Source organism: Podarcis gaigeae (assembly GCF_964106915.1).
Source record: "Podarcis gaigeae genome assembly, chromosome: 11".
NCBI classification, from domain to species: Eukaryota; Metazoa; Chordata; class Lepidosauria; order Squamata; family Lacertidae; genus Podarcis; species Podarcis gaigeae.
Window position 1 is genome coordinate 47,178,957 of NC_139687.1, and position 13,202 is coordinate 47,192,158.

A 13,202-nucleotide genomic window follows, 5' to 3' on the forward strand; every position below is an offset into this window, starting at 1 on the left:
CTGGATAACCCTGATGTTCCCCAGATCCCCGGTGGGGGACTGGGAAGGATAAACACCCAATGCCTGAGCCAGGATTTACCCACATCTGAAACATAATAAAGTTGTGGCCAGTTTTAATCCCATAGCACATTGTCTTGAGTCGTTATTCCACACGCGGGCCGTCCAGGGTTTGGGGGACTCCCCCTGTCCACGCAAAGATAAATCCTTGTGTTTATAGAACATTCACCTTAGCAACATTGAATACAATCCAGTATTTCATGTAATTTCATGTTAAAAACCATTTAAATTATTTATGAACTGGTTATATTATTTTGGTGCATTTATGTGTTTGGTGTTATGACTAATTGGTAAAGAGTCTATGAATGAAACGCACAGCCTTTATTGTTGCTTTGAAAGCATCACAATTATGTAAAGTTCAACTCAAAACACATTTAATTCCATTGCATAGCACTACTTCTTGTGGACATTAGAGGTTTCAATTTTATTCTAGTTCTCCAGTGCCCACAAACAACTTTTCCATAATAAACAGAACAATTCCAGGGCTGAGACCCACAAAGCCCTATATCCAAGTAAAATGCACTTGCATTCATTGTTTCTTTTCAACTGCCACCTTGGTACCATGTTAAATCTTGTTCTGGGGTGTTTCCTGACCCTTCAGAAACCAGCTTTTCATGGATCCATAGATCAACCAATACGAATAAAACAAAGAGACTAGCAGAAGGGAGTATAATCATAGGATCTGCAAGTTCTACCAAGTGTGTATTTTGGAACAATGATAAGAGTGGAATTTCTCTCCCATCTCAGTGCTATTACTCATCAGCATTCTGCAACTTCAGCTACATAAGTACATTAACTCGCTTCATTTTGAATAATGTCTCGGCAACTGCTACTACAACAACTAAAGAACACCAGCTTCATTTAAGAAAGAAGTTATGACATTAATAATGATTATTAAACCTGCTAAAATTCCATGCTGAAGTTAGCCACGCTATTTCTTTGTGCATTCTGCTGGAAAGCCAACACTGAATTGGTCCGATGATGAGCAATTGTCTGGAATGTAAGTAGATAAAGGATAATTATGTCTGAGATATGTTGGCATGTGTGTCTTTGTAGGGTGTCATCATGAACTGGGAGAAACCAAAAAAGGAAGTGAGATTACGCAGTACATGAGGTTTTCCTCCCTGCTGTTGTGTCTGGAAGACACAGATATCCTTGGAAGACACAGCTGTCAATAGCTACTTCCATGCTAGAGGTTATATTCAAAATAGCACTAAAAAGATGGATCTGTCAGTATCCTATGGAGCAATCTCACCTCTCATCTTCCTGCGTGTTGTTCTGGGTGTTTTCCCCACCTTCCAGAACAGATTTGAGGACGGCACTGGAGGAAGTAGGAGGGAAGTCCTATTGCATTAGTGGAAATCCTTGTCCTGGCTTCTGTTAGTACAACCAGTTAGGAATTTACTGTGAATTGCAATGCTTCATTCACTATTTTGCGGGGCGTCCTTTCCCTGTGTTTCTTCCACATTTCTTCAGGTCACAGAAAGTCCAGCCTAGAAGAACAGAAGAGTAGCACTATTGCCACACCCTTTCATCTTTCTGTAAGAGTTTGGCAGGCATTTGATATATTTTCTGCATCTTCAGACCAGTGCTAAAATAATATATATAAATGTCTTCTTTTAAGAAAAGATAAAAATCAATAACATTATAATGTGTTTTGTTTTTAAGAAAAATTTTAAAGTCCTCCACGATTACCCCCATAATAATATTTATTATATTTTTAGGTGCCAGGCTAGATAACATGCTTCTTCAAACAGGCCTTTGGCTGATTAAATATTCTGCAAGCTTTTAAATGTATCTGTGGGAAGGGATCTTATGATGAAGAGCGGTATATTAAAAACAACAACTACAATTTATTTAGATGCCATCCACCTGACTGGGTTGCCCCAAGCACTCTGGGCAGCTTCCAGAAAATCAAAACATCATTAACCATTGTGGCTAAAATGGCAGTGACAATAAAGGTTGTTGTTGTATGAAATAACATTAGAGTCATATGGTGTTATAGTGGTCTATCTCACCTTCATTGAAAAACAACAATAAAAGCAATGATGTTTTTGTGATGCTTAAAAGAGTGATATTAAACAAAAAATGGCTGTAATACGGTGCCCACCGCAAGGTAATATTCTCAGAGTGAATATGTGGTAAGCTTCAAATGGCTCTACCTACACCAGTAATGTCAAACCCACTGGTATGGATGGAACATAGTGGGACACACACATAGAAAAAGTGGAATACTCCCAATGGTGTGGGGAGTCAAGTGAAATTCTTCTTGTAGGGTCACTATTTGAATAGTGCTGCTAGGAGCCACCCATCTGGAAATAGCCATAGGCTACTGATCATGATGGCTATAAGATGGCTATACTTGCTGGATCAGACCATATGAAGCCCAAAGGTAGGACATGAGTACAGCAACATTCTCCTCTGCAACTGGCATTCAAAGGCATATTGCCTCTGATAATGGAGGAAATATAGCCATCATGACTTAATGTCCTTAATAGTTTTATCCTCCATGAATGGTAGCTATCTGCAGGCTCAGAGATCAGGATGAGTCCACTGCCCCCATGTCCTGCTTATGGACTTTCAAGGGACAGGTGATTGACCATCAGGGGAAACAAGAGGCTGTGTTTTGTGGTTCTGTAGGGTTCTTCTTATGTTCCGCTGGACAACCTTCTCCAAGCTTCTGCCCAATGCTCCTCCTCACTCCTTCTGAGCACAGCCACCCCCTCTCAGTCAAGTCCCACAGTTCCTCTCCATTACTTTCTTTCCTGTGAGCATCAGCCTATGAGCATCTCAGACCCTCAACCCATAAGGACCTGCTGCCTCTTCTCATTCTGTAACCACCATAATCAGAGTGCTGAAGTGATAAAATAAATATCAGATGCTCTGAACCTATTGTATACATTTGGATAAACTGATTTAACTCAACCTGTCCTGTCTATTTATATAAGACTTCTGGAAGAAGAGGGGCCTCGGATTTAGACAGAAGCCAGGCTTATGATACTTCTCTCAAGCCTCACACATGGCAATCACTGGCCCTTACACACGGCCTCTCCAAACATGAGTTTTTCAGCCTTCAGTACTGAGGTCTCTTGGTTGCTAGGTAACAGTTTGAATGAGCTTAGGAGCTACATGTCAGTTGGTGGGCATTTTAAAGATGCAAATAGGTGTGAAAGGGATTCAGTTCTTTGATGGCAGCTGCCACAAACACACTTATTTGTGTTTTCTCCATTGCAATTCCTAAGAGAAAGGGATATTATTAGGGTGCTTTTTCCCAGGCAAGGTGTTCCAGATTCCCCAAACACAGTCTATTACATTTCTTACTCCCTCAGATTTTGAACAACACTTCTCCTGGCTTTTCTTGGCAGAGGAGTTGGGGGACACATGTTACAAATGTGGAACATCATATACATAGAAATTCTGCAGACAGTATAGACCAGTTAGGGTAGTCTTCATTTTATCTCTTCATTTTATAGCTCTATACAACAACCCTGTCAGGTAAATAATGGGGGGGTGTTAGTGTGACATTCGCCATACTGCGCTACAACCTTGCTAAACAAACCTTGAAGTGCTGGAGGACTTCAGAATCCAAGCTGACGCTGTTTCAGAATGAAGAAAAGGAAATAAGAATTGGCCCCATCCCATAGCTTGACCAATCATGACTAGGAGCAGCTAGGAGCTAGTTGGAGTCATAGATCTAAAGAAAGTGTAGACTTGTACATGCTGTCCAGCTTTCGTTTTGACTTGAAATGTTCATTTTGGGCTTCTCATAAGTACGTAAAGGCAAGGAGCAGGTAGGGAAAGCACTGGCCTGTAATGGTGCCCATCTGAAAGGTGGCGGAACTGCGCTCTCCAGCTGAAAAAAGCACTCACTAATACTAATACAGTGGTACCTCGGGTTAAGAACTTAATTCATACCGGAGGTCCGTGCTTAACCTGAAACTGTTCTTAACCCGAGGTACTATTTCTGGGTTAGTGGAGTCTGTAACCTTAAGCGTTTGTAACCTGAAGCGTATGTAACCCAAGGTACCACTGTACTAACAGACAGCACCTGGCTGCAGGTCAACCAGTTTCATGACAGCAGAAGGGTTTGAGGCCAGGTTTCACCAACCCTGGTCCAATCCAGCTCTGCTGGAAGAGGTTGATGGTAGTTGTAGTCCAAAACATCTTGAGGGCCCTCTTTTGCAAGGCCTCAGTACATAATCAGGCACCATAGACTGCTTTTAAGCTTCATTTTTCTCAAATCAACATGCCATGTGCACAGAGAAAAGGAATGTTAGGGTTGTTGTTAACCTAGCAAGCTTTTAAATAGCTCAGCATTTTGGCACGGTTGCAAGGTTTCTGTCAGAGGTCCATCAGCATGAAGGGCAGATGGGCAATGGGGACTGAGAAATTTGAACTCATGCTTTTCATAACCATGTGGGAAAATAAAATGTCAATAGATAGCAAAAGCTAACACATTGGTGTGATGTAAAAGAACTCTTCCTTTCTTATTCTTTTACACTGCCTGAATCACATGCGCAAGACACCTTCACAACGAGATGAATCCACAGCTTGTAATGTATGAAGAAGGATGAAGCCAGGGCTAGATTTACTGTCATGCAAAGACAGCTTGTGCAAAAGGCCTCAACGTTTTGATGGCCTAAAGGTCATTGAAGAACAAACAGGTCTTGCTCAGAAAACTCATCTGTAGCAATCAGCCTTTAATAAACACACAGAGACTACTAAAAGAATACAATAAACTACCATAGAAATTGTTTACACCACTTACCTTGGTTTGCCTCCTCTCTTTAAGTACTCTGTCCACTCTAGTTAATTAAATATTGTGGAAATGTCAAAATGCCCAGCGCAGTTTGACCTAAACCAGAGACTATTTTAAGATGAAAATAGTGATCAGCAAAGCTGCATTTCATCATAGGCAAGTAAATCTTGCTTTTTGTACGAGAAATCTGATTAATAGCAAAAGCCAAAGAGAACAAGCTTTCATCCATCAAATATTTCTCAATTATATTTTGGGTGCCCCTTTCAAAGGTCAGCTATTTGACATGGCAAGACAATTAGTCCTTAACATTTTCCCCCTTTTCTAATCAGCTCCATTCATATGACATTTTTGCTCTCCTGAGGATTAGTTCACATAGCTCAAGTATTTATTGACGTCAATATTCTTGTTATTGGTGGTTTTTTTAAGGACCCTATAATGACTTTAAATGGCCCCAGAGTTTTGTCCCAAGCTTCTGAGATTCCTCAATTCTTTGCAATGATAGGCAACAAGACCCTTGCTTCAGACATGCTGCCTCAAACATCTTAACCTTTAACCATCAGACAGGGATGTTTGTACCGCCAAACTAGTTTGCCAACTAGTTTAAATCCATGCAAAATCATCTCCAACAGCAGGGAGGCCTGCACAACTTATGACCTTCCAAGCCATACACAGCCTGTCACTAGGGATGGGCAATTATATGGAGGGGAGCACTGATCTATTTCAAGCCAAACCAGAACTTTGTCCGGATCAGTCTTCAAAAATGGAAGGTGTTGTGAGAAAGCCCAGGCCAGGAAGTTTGTGCTATCAGCTCCTAAAGGAGGCCTAAAAATACCTTTGCAGTATTCAAATTGCAAACTATCTTGGGAGGTTTGGCAGAAAGGCGGTATATAAATGCAATCCATCAATCAATCGCCTCCCCCCTCACTTGCCAACCTTTCCCTGCCTTTTGGAAGGGGGAGGAGAATAATCTGTGTTTTAATGAGACCAGGACTCCAGACACACAGGTTATTCACCTTGCAATAACTGTTCTGATGACATTGAGAATAAATTCGGATTTATTTATACCCGCATTATCAGGGCACACGGGAAACCTTGTTGCTTTTTATCCTCACCTTTAGAAAAAGAAGATGAAACAGCGAAGAAGCTAAGGAGATTCCCCAATAGGTGGTGGGGGGGACAAAATGCCAATAAAAGAAAAGAAAACCAACCAAGTTGGCAAGAAAATGTAGTACAGTTATCTATGGGGAATAGATTAGTCAAGGGAGGGGGTGGCAGCAGAATCTAGCAGGGAAGTCTTGGAACTGGGTAGTGAAACAAAAAAAGGGAAAGAAAAATCGGAAGCCAATTTTAATACTTTTTGAATTCTGGGAATATGAAATGTGAACAGTGACTACATGAAATCAGCCTTCAATCTGCAACATGAATGGAGTTATCTGAAATATTTCATAAACTTGGGAAATAAATGGAGAATACAACCTAGCACTTTTAATGTACAGTAAGACATCGCCTCGTCTGAGCATTCCTCCCATCATAGAAGGGTTCTAAGAGGGATTATGAAACAAGTCCATTTTGATGTTGTATGTTCTCTGTTTATATCTTTATAAATGAAAGCAGCACACTACATAAGCCCCCAATAACACATTCATCTGCGTGACAAGGCTACCTTATCAACATGTGACTTACTTCCAAAACATCCCTTCAATGAATCTATTTTATTAGTGTGTATGCAAGAGTGTATTGAACCTTCTGCTTATTTTATTCTAGCTGCAATAATGTGCTCCACACAGTCGTCGTTCTTTGTTTCTTTATCATTTGTCTTTTTCGTATGTTGCTTTCTAAAACTCAGTAAACACCTATTCAAAAAAAGAAAGGTTGCATCTTTATCACATGGGCCCAAAATGTTCAGACTACAGTTGGATAGAAAGATCCATAATGAATTCATACTTCCACTTTGCACAGCCAGGTAGTGACCTATATAACTAATCAGGTACAGCAAACATCACCAACCTGGTGCCCTTGAGATGATTTGGGCCTCACCTTCCATCACCCTTGACCATTAGCCATGCTGGTTGGGGTCGCCCAAAAATATCTAGAGGGCATCAGGTTGGCAGATGAGAATAATTATTTCCTTATAGTCATCCAGTGATGATGTCGCTGATCATCTATCCAAATTCTCATTTTGAAGTCCACAACTACTACCAAGGTTGTATTGTGTCATGTAAATGATCATTCTAGTCATGCCATTTCTTAAAAGAAATGACCCAAAAGTCTGGCCTCAGATAACTAAAGGAATCAAAGAGCAACATTCATAAAAAAGAAATACAAGCCAGTCCCAAGCTAGGTGTCAAATTAGCTTCCACAATTCCCCCAGTCTATCCAACAAAGAGACCTACATGCATATAACTCTTTATAAAAAAACCCAGAAATTCCACAACTGACCATTACTGCATCATCTTCCCACCATTGATACAGCGACATACCTATCTCATGTCTTTCCCTGAAGCCACTAATATATTTCCATGCATGTTTAATGCAAAGCATCAACTACACAGGATATGGAATGGCTCCAAACTCACTTGCTGTTACTATTACCAGGAAACCCATGCACATTTAATTTACTGAATTCTGAGTCATGAAATAAAAAAGGTCTTCTACTGAGTCACGCCATTTCTCCATTAGGTTTTAACCCAGTGGTGGCTGCAGCGATTAGCAGTAGCACTCCAAGAAGTCCTGCCTAGATCCATTTGGTGGAGATGTCAAGGACTAGGTCCTTATACATGCAAATAATGCCCTCTACCATGGAGCTATGGCTTCTCCCCAAGCCTCAGAAGTATAATTGAATTTTGGTTTTAACTTTGCTGCAATGAAAGCTGGCTGGCATTAAACTGTCTACTCAAAGTCTCATTTACATAACTTGGCCAGGCTTTTGCCTCTGAATCTAGTTTCTGAAAACTCATTAGAACTTACCCACATACAAAAGCTGATGAGCCCTGCTGTTTCCGTTGTTGAGCAATGCCACAATTAATGATGTGTGTTTTTGGTGGGGTTATTGCTGAGTATGGCAGCCTCCCATCATGTAACCCCGTCACACATTAATGTCTAGCTCAACATACAATCTCTCAGGGCATTATTGCACCAAGTAATTTCACCACCACTGTCTGGACTCTCATGACACATTTACTCTGAAGTAGGAATAGGCAAATCTGACGATTTTGGTTTCTCATTTTTCCTGTCTTAAGTTCAGTTCTCTGTATTTCCCTATTATTTTGCTGAAGAAGAAGAAGAAGAAGAAGAAGAAGAAGAATAGTCCTCATGAAAATGCTAATGAATCATGAAAATTCATCACCCATTTTAGTGTGATTTTTTTCCTCCTGTCAGCAATTTTGCCTGACATACACATTTGTTGCAAAGCAGTTTCCCATAATGTAATTTGTTTTTTATGTTGTATACACCTGTGTGTATTTTTAATGCTCACTTTACCTACGAATATGCATTGTTTGTACTCACCACCGGGCTGGAAAGCAGCATAGCAAAATTCAGAAAAATCTGGATTTTGAAGGATAGGTGTGTTTCAGTTTTGTTTATAGAATTTTGATTCTCCACACCCCACACTCCCATTTCCCTGAGAAGTTCAGAGTTGTAGAAATAGCTTTAGGCAGAGAAAGAGAGAAAGACAGACAGACAGACAGACAGACAGACAGACCGACCAAGGTCACTAAACTTCATGAATGAGAGAAGATTTGAACCTAAGACTGGCCTCAGCAACTGACACTCTCAGAGACTTACAAGTGAAGCTGAACTGTGCAAAGAATCATTTTTATTTTTTATTTTTTGAAGCCTGACTTGAATGTAGAGATCTTCCTGGCATCTTTACTGTACAGCTTTTGGTGAAAACACACCTCTTTACCCTGGCCTTTGACACCTGATATATATGTGAAATTTATTTTAAATGTTTTTAATTATGAATTTTAAATTGTTATAACCCATCATCATCCTCGGCACCACAACATAAGCCAGGCTGCAAAGGAAATCATTTTTTCCTTTGCCAACGCTGAATTCAAGCCTGTCTGCAATGGGAGATGCTTTATCTGATGTTATGGTATACCTGATGTTATGTCAGATGATTGACAGGTGGCTTCTATCAAATTGGCCTGCAAGGGGTGGAGGACCCAAACCCTCCAGCCTTCCAGCCCGGTCAAATTCCCAATCTCTGTCCTAAAATAAGCATTTTTGCATGGTTTGTAACTGTGTTTTGATAACTGTGTCCACAATATTAGATACAGATCCAATCAGAATTTGCAAATAACAAATTCCTTAAGGACCCCCTTTTCAGACTTTGGCATAGGGGCATACATGGTCAGGTAGAGTTGTTGCTGGTGTAACTTAAAATATTACCTCTCTTTTGGTGCTGTATGCAATGGCCTGGCTGTGTCCAATTGGGTGTGCTGTATAACTGAGTATCTCTTTTTTCTAGGTGGTGCTGTGGTCTAAACCAGGGGTCGGCAAGGTTTGCCACCCCTGGCCAGTTCACTCCAGCAGAGATCCCTCTGTGGGCCAGATTGCACCTGCCCGTGATTTCTGGCATCTGTGCATGCGCAGACGCGATTTCCAGCTCTGCAGAAACGAATCCCAACTCCGTTTTGCGCTGGTTTAGCGCAGCGCGTGGGGACTCACCGAGCGGGCAGCTCGTGGGCTGGTTAAACGACCCCCATGAGTCCCCTAGTCTAAACCACTTGGGCTTGCCGATCGGAAGGTCGGCGGTTCAAATCCCCACGATGGAGTGAGCTCCTGTTGCTTGGTCCCAGCTCCTGCCAACCTAGCAGTTTGAAAGCACGCCAGTGCAAGTAGCAAATAAATAGGTGCTGCTGTGGCAGGAAGGTAAACGGTGTTTCCGTGCACTCTGGCTTCCGTCACGGTCCTCCACCATGCGCCAGTAGCGGTTTAGTCATGCTGGCCACATGACCCATAAAGCTGTCTGTGAAGAAACGCCGGCTCCCTCAGCCTGAAAGCACGATGAGCGCCGCAACACCATAGTCGCCATTGACTGGACTTAACCGTCCAGGGGTCCTTTACCTTTTACCTAGGTGGCACCAAATGTATTAGAGAGTCTGATCACTCATGAACGGGCTGACTGGGCCCCTGGAGAAAAGAATGGCTGCCAAGAACACCTCAGCAGCCATTAGCCTATTAGAGAAAATATTGCATTACTTATTTTGCATAATGAATGCCATGACTGCTGGTTGGGTTTCATACCTTTCACTTCTGTTTTCCGCAACACTGATATAGGCCAAAAAAAAAGGCCCCTCATTAACCCTGGCATAATCACATCAAAATGTTTCCATAGTTGTCAGGCAGCAACAGAATGCAGATGCAAAAGCAGACGTAAGAATTAAGGAATGAATTTCTCTGAAGCCGATACATCTATCTGACTCTTTTCAGGATGCATATAGATTATGCATATGGGAACTGATTTTTTTCTAAAAGATAGCAAGATTGAATGGAACAACAACAACAAAAATTAAAAGACAGCTTTTTTCCCCCCACTTGGGAAAAATAATCATGCTTGTTGAAAGGGGTGGAGGGAGAGTGGAAAGAGGAAACATTTTTAAAAAAAAATATCTGCGTCTGGGACTGATTCCAGTTCTCTAGCCCAGGTGTAGAGCTTGTTCTTCCCCAAGGCAATCTCTTGTCCTTTGGGCTGACAGGCAACAAGTGCCTCAGCTTTTGTCCTGTCCATCTGTTTCAGGCTATAATGGAATTAACCCTTTTGCCAATTTCTTGTCTGTTTGCAAGGGCCCGGCAGACAGCCCTGATATGATCATGCAGGAGAGAGAGTTGGGGGGAAGCAGGGCTGGGGAGGGGAGGGGCGGGAAACAGCTCAGCCATCTTGTTAATTCTGATCACGGAGCACCTTCTCATTTGAATTCTTTATGTAACATTCAGAGAGGCAAAGAGCCTTGGGAGTGTGGGTGTTGAGTTTCAGTACTTACCATACTTGCATGGTGTGTATGAGAGAGAGACAGAGAGACAGAGAGACAGAGAGAGAGAGAGAGAGAGAGAGAGAGAAGAAGAGGGAGGGGCGATATTATTTATTATTTATTTATTTGTTTGTTTGTTTAATTTGTGAATCATTTTACTCTGAAAAATCTCAGTGCAATTTGACAATAAAAACCTAAAAACAATTAAACCATTATTTGGATAGATAGAAGATAGATAGATAGATCTATCATCTGATGACGATGATAGATGATAGACAGATGATAGATAGATAGATGATAGATAGATAGATATAGATGATAGATAGATAGATAGATAGATGATAGATAGATAGATAGATGATAGATAGATAGATAGATAGATAGATAGATAGATAGATAGATATAGATAGATATAGATAGATAGATAGATAGATAGATAGATAGATGATAGATAGATAGATGATAGATAGATAGATAGATAGATGATAGATAGATATAGATAGAGATGATAGATAGATATAGATAGATAGATAGATAGATAGATAGATAGATAGATAGATAGATGATAGATAGATAGATGATAGATAGATAGATAGATAGATAGATAGATAGATAGATAGATATAGATGATAGATAGATATAGATAGATGATAGATAGATAGATGATAGATAGATAGATAGATAGATAGATGATAGATAGATAGATAGATAGATAGATAGATAGATAGATGATAGATAGATAGATAGATATAGATAGATGATAGATGATAGATAGATATAGATGATAGATAGATGATAGATAGATAGATGATAGATAGATAGATAGATAGATAGATAGATAGATAGATAGATAGATAGATATAGATAGATGATAGATAGATGATAGATAGGAGATAGATAGGAGAGAGAGAGAGAGAGAGAGAGAGAGAGAGAGGGAGGGAGGGAGGGAGGGAGGGAGGGAGGAAGGGAGGAGATGTGATAGCCATCTTCAAATAACTTAAGGGCTTAAGAGGGAACAAGCTCGTTTTCTCCTGCTCCAGAGGGTCGGACCCAAACCAATGGATTCAAGTAGCAAGAAAGGAGATTTCAACTAAACATCGGGAAGAACTTTCTGGCAATTAGAGTTATTTGGCAGAGGAATGGTCTCCCCCGGGAGGTTGTGGAGTCTCTTTCTTTGGATGTCTTTAAGCAGAGGTTGGATGGCCATCTGTCAGGGATGCTCTAGTTGAGATTCTTGCAGAGGTTTGGAGAACATGGCCTTCAGGGCCCCTTCAAATCCAATGCAGGAAAAGATCGGGACAAAGACATTCGCCTCAAAGCCTTCTTGTGAAAGGATGGACTTCAGGAATTGGCAAGAAGATGGTACCTGTCTTGCATGTGACAGGAGGGAGAATGAATGAATGAGTTGATTTATTTTGATCACTGACCAGGGTGTAGGAGGGAGAATTTTCCGAACAGAGGTACCATTCTTCCCACCACAGGCACAGGTGAATATCAAGAGAAGAGGCAGGCGTAGAAGCGTCCACTTTTGGGTGGTGAAAAATAAAAATGTGGGGGCGATGGGGGCGTGCCATTTTTCAAATAGTTGGTATCAGGTTCCCCCTTTCTTTTCTTTTCTAAATCATCCAGCAGCAGAGCTACAAAGAGCAGCCTATTGGCACGGCATTCTCTTTCTACAAAATGTCCAGCGGGAATGATGCTATGTCCATTCCCATTGCTGGGATGGCAGGGGAAGCTGCCTCCACTAGCTGAACCCTCTGCCACCTTCTCCCCAAAATGGTGGCACTCCTTCCCCTTGATTTATTATTATTTTTGCCACCCACCTTAAAATTGTGATTTGGCAATCTTCTCCCCCCACTCCAGCCGCCCCACCATCCACAATTAGAAAAAAAGCACTAGGCTGAGTTCTTTGGCCCTGGAATGATATAAGTGATTGTTAATAATAATAATAATAATAATAATAATAATAATACTTGCTAGAAGTGCTCAGAATTTCATCTGTGAAGCCTTGCGTTTGAAGGGCTGCAACTTCAGGAATGGAATAAAGAAGGCGTGGAACTCAGTCGTATTAGAACACTTACTCACTGTACAACAAAATTAAACAAAAGCAGACAGCAGCCCATGGAAGGAAGAGGAGGAGAATTATTTCTATCTAAAAGCTTCCATGTGGACTCAAGAGGGAGCTAAGCAACTGGTTCTGAGCTCTGAACTTTGCAGTGCCTCAGTTGCATGGCAATTAGGATTTTTTAAAAATTATGAAGAGCAATTAAGTATTATCCAAACTTCACAACTGATCCCGTTAATATGCTGACAGATCTTAAGTGACAAAGAGCACTGGATTTATTTTTATCTGGAAAGTGAGGCTGTACACAACAGAGGCTTTGTAAATTCGGAGGAGTGGAAATAAT

General features: G+C 41.0%; 1 long non-coding RNA gene across 2 annotated transcripts; it reads right to left on the reverse strand.

Moving 5' to 3' along the window:
- Positions 1 to 635: 635 nt before the first annotated feature.
- Positions 636 to 3,139, reverse strand: LOC310827582. Of its 2 annotated transcripts, none has more exons than XR_014556438.1 (3): positions 3,059 to 3,139; positions 1,313 to 1,596; positions 636 to 1,050 (listed from the first exon to the last, which is right to left on the reverse strand). It is a non-coding gene; the product is annotated as an uncharacterized lncRNA (long non-coding RNA). The 2 variants fall into 2 exon arrangements; XR_014556439.1 differs by having other exon boundaries at positions 1,313 to 1,550; positions 3,059 to 3,114.
- Positions 3,140 to 13,202: the final 10,063 nt, after the last annotated feature.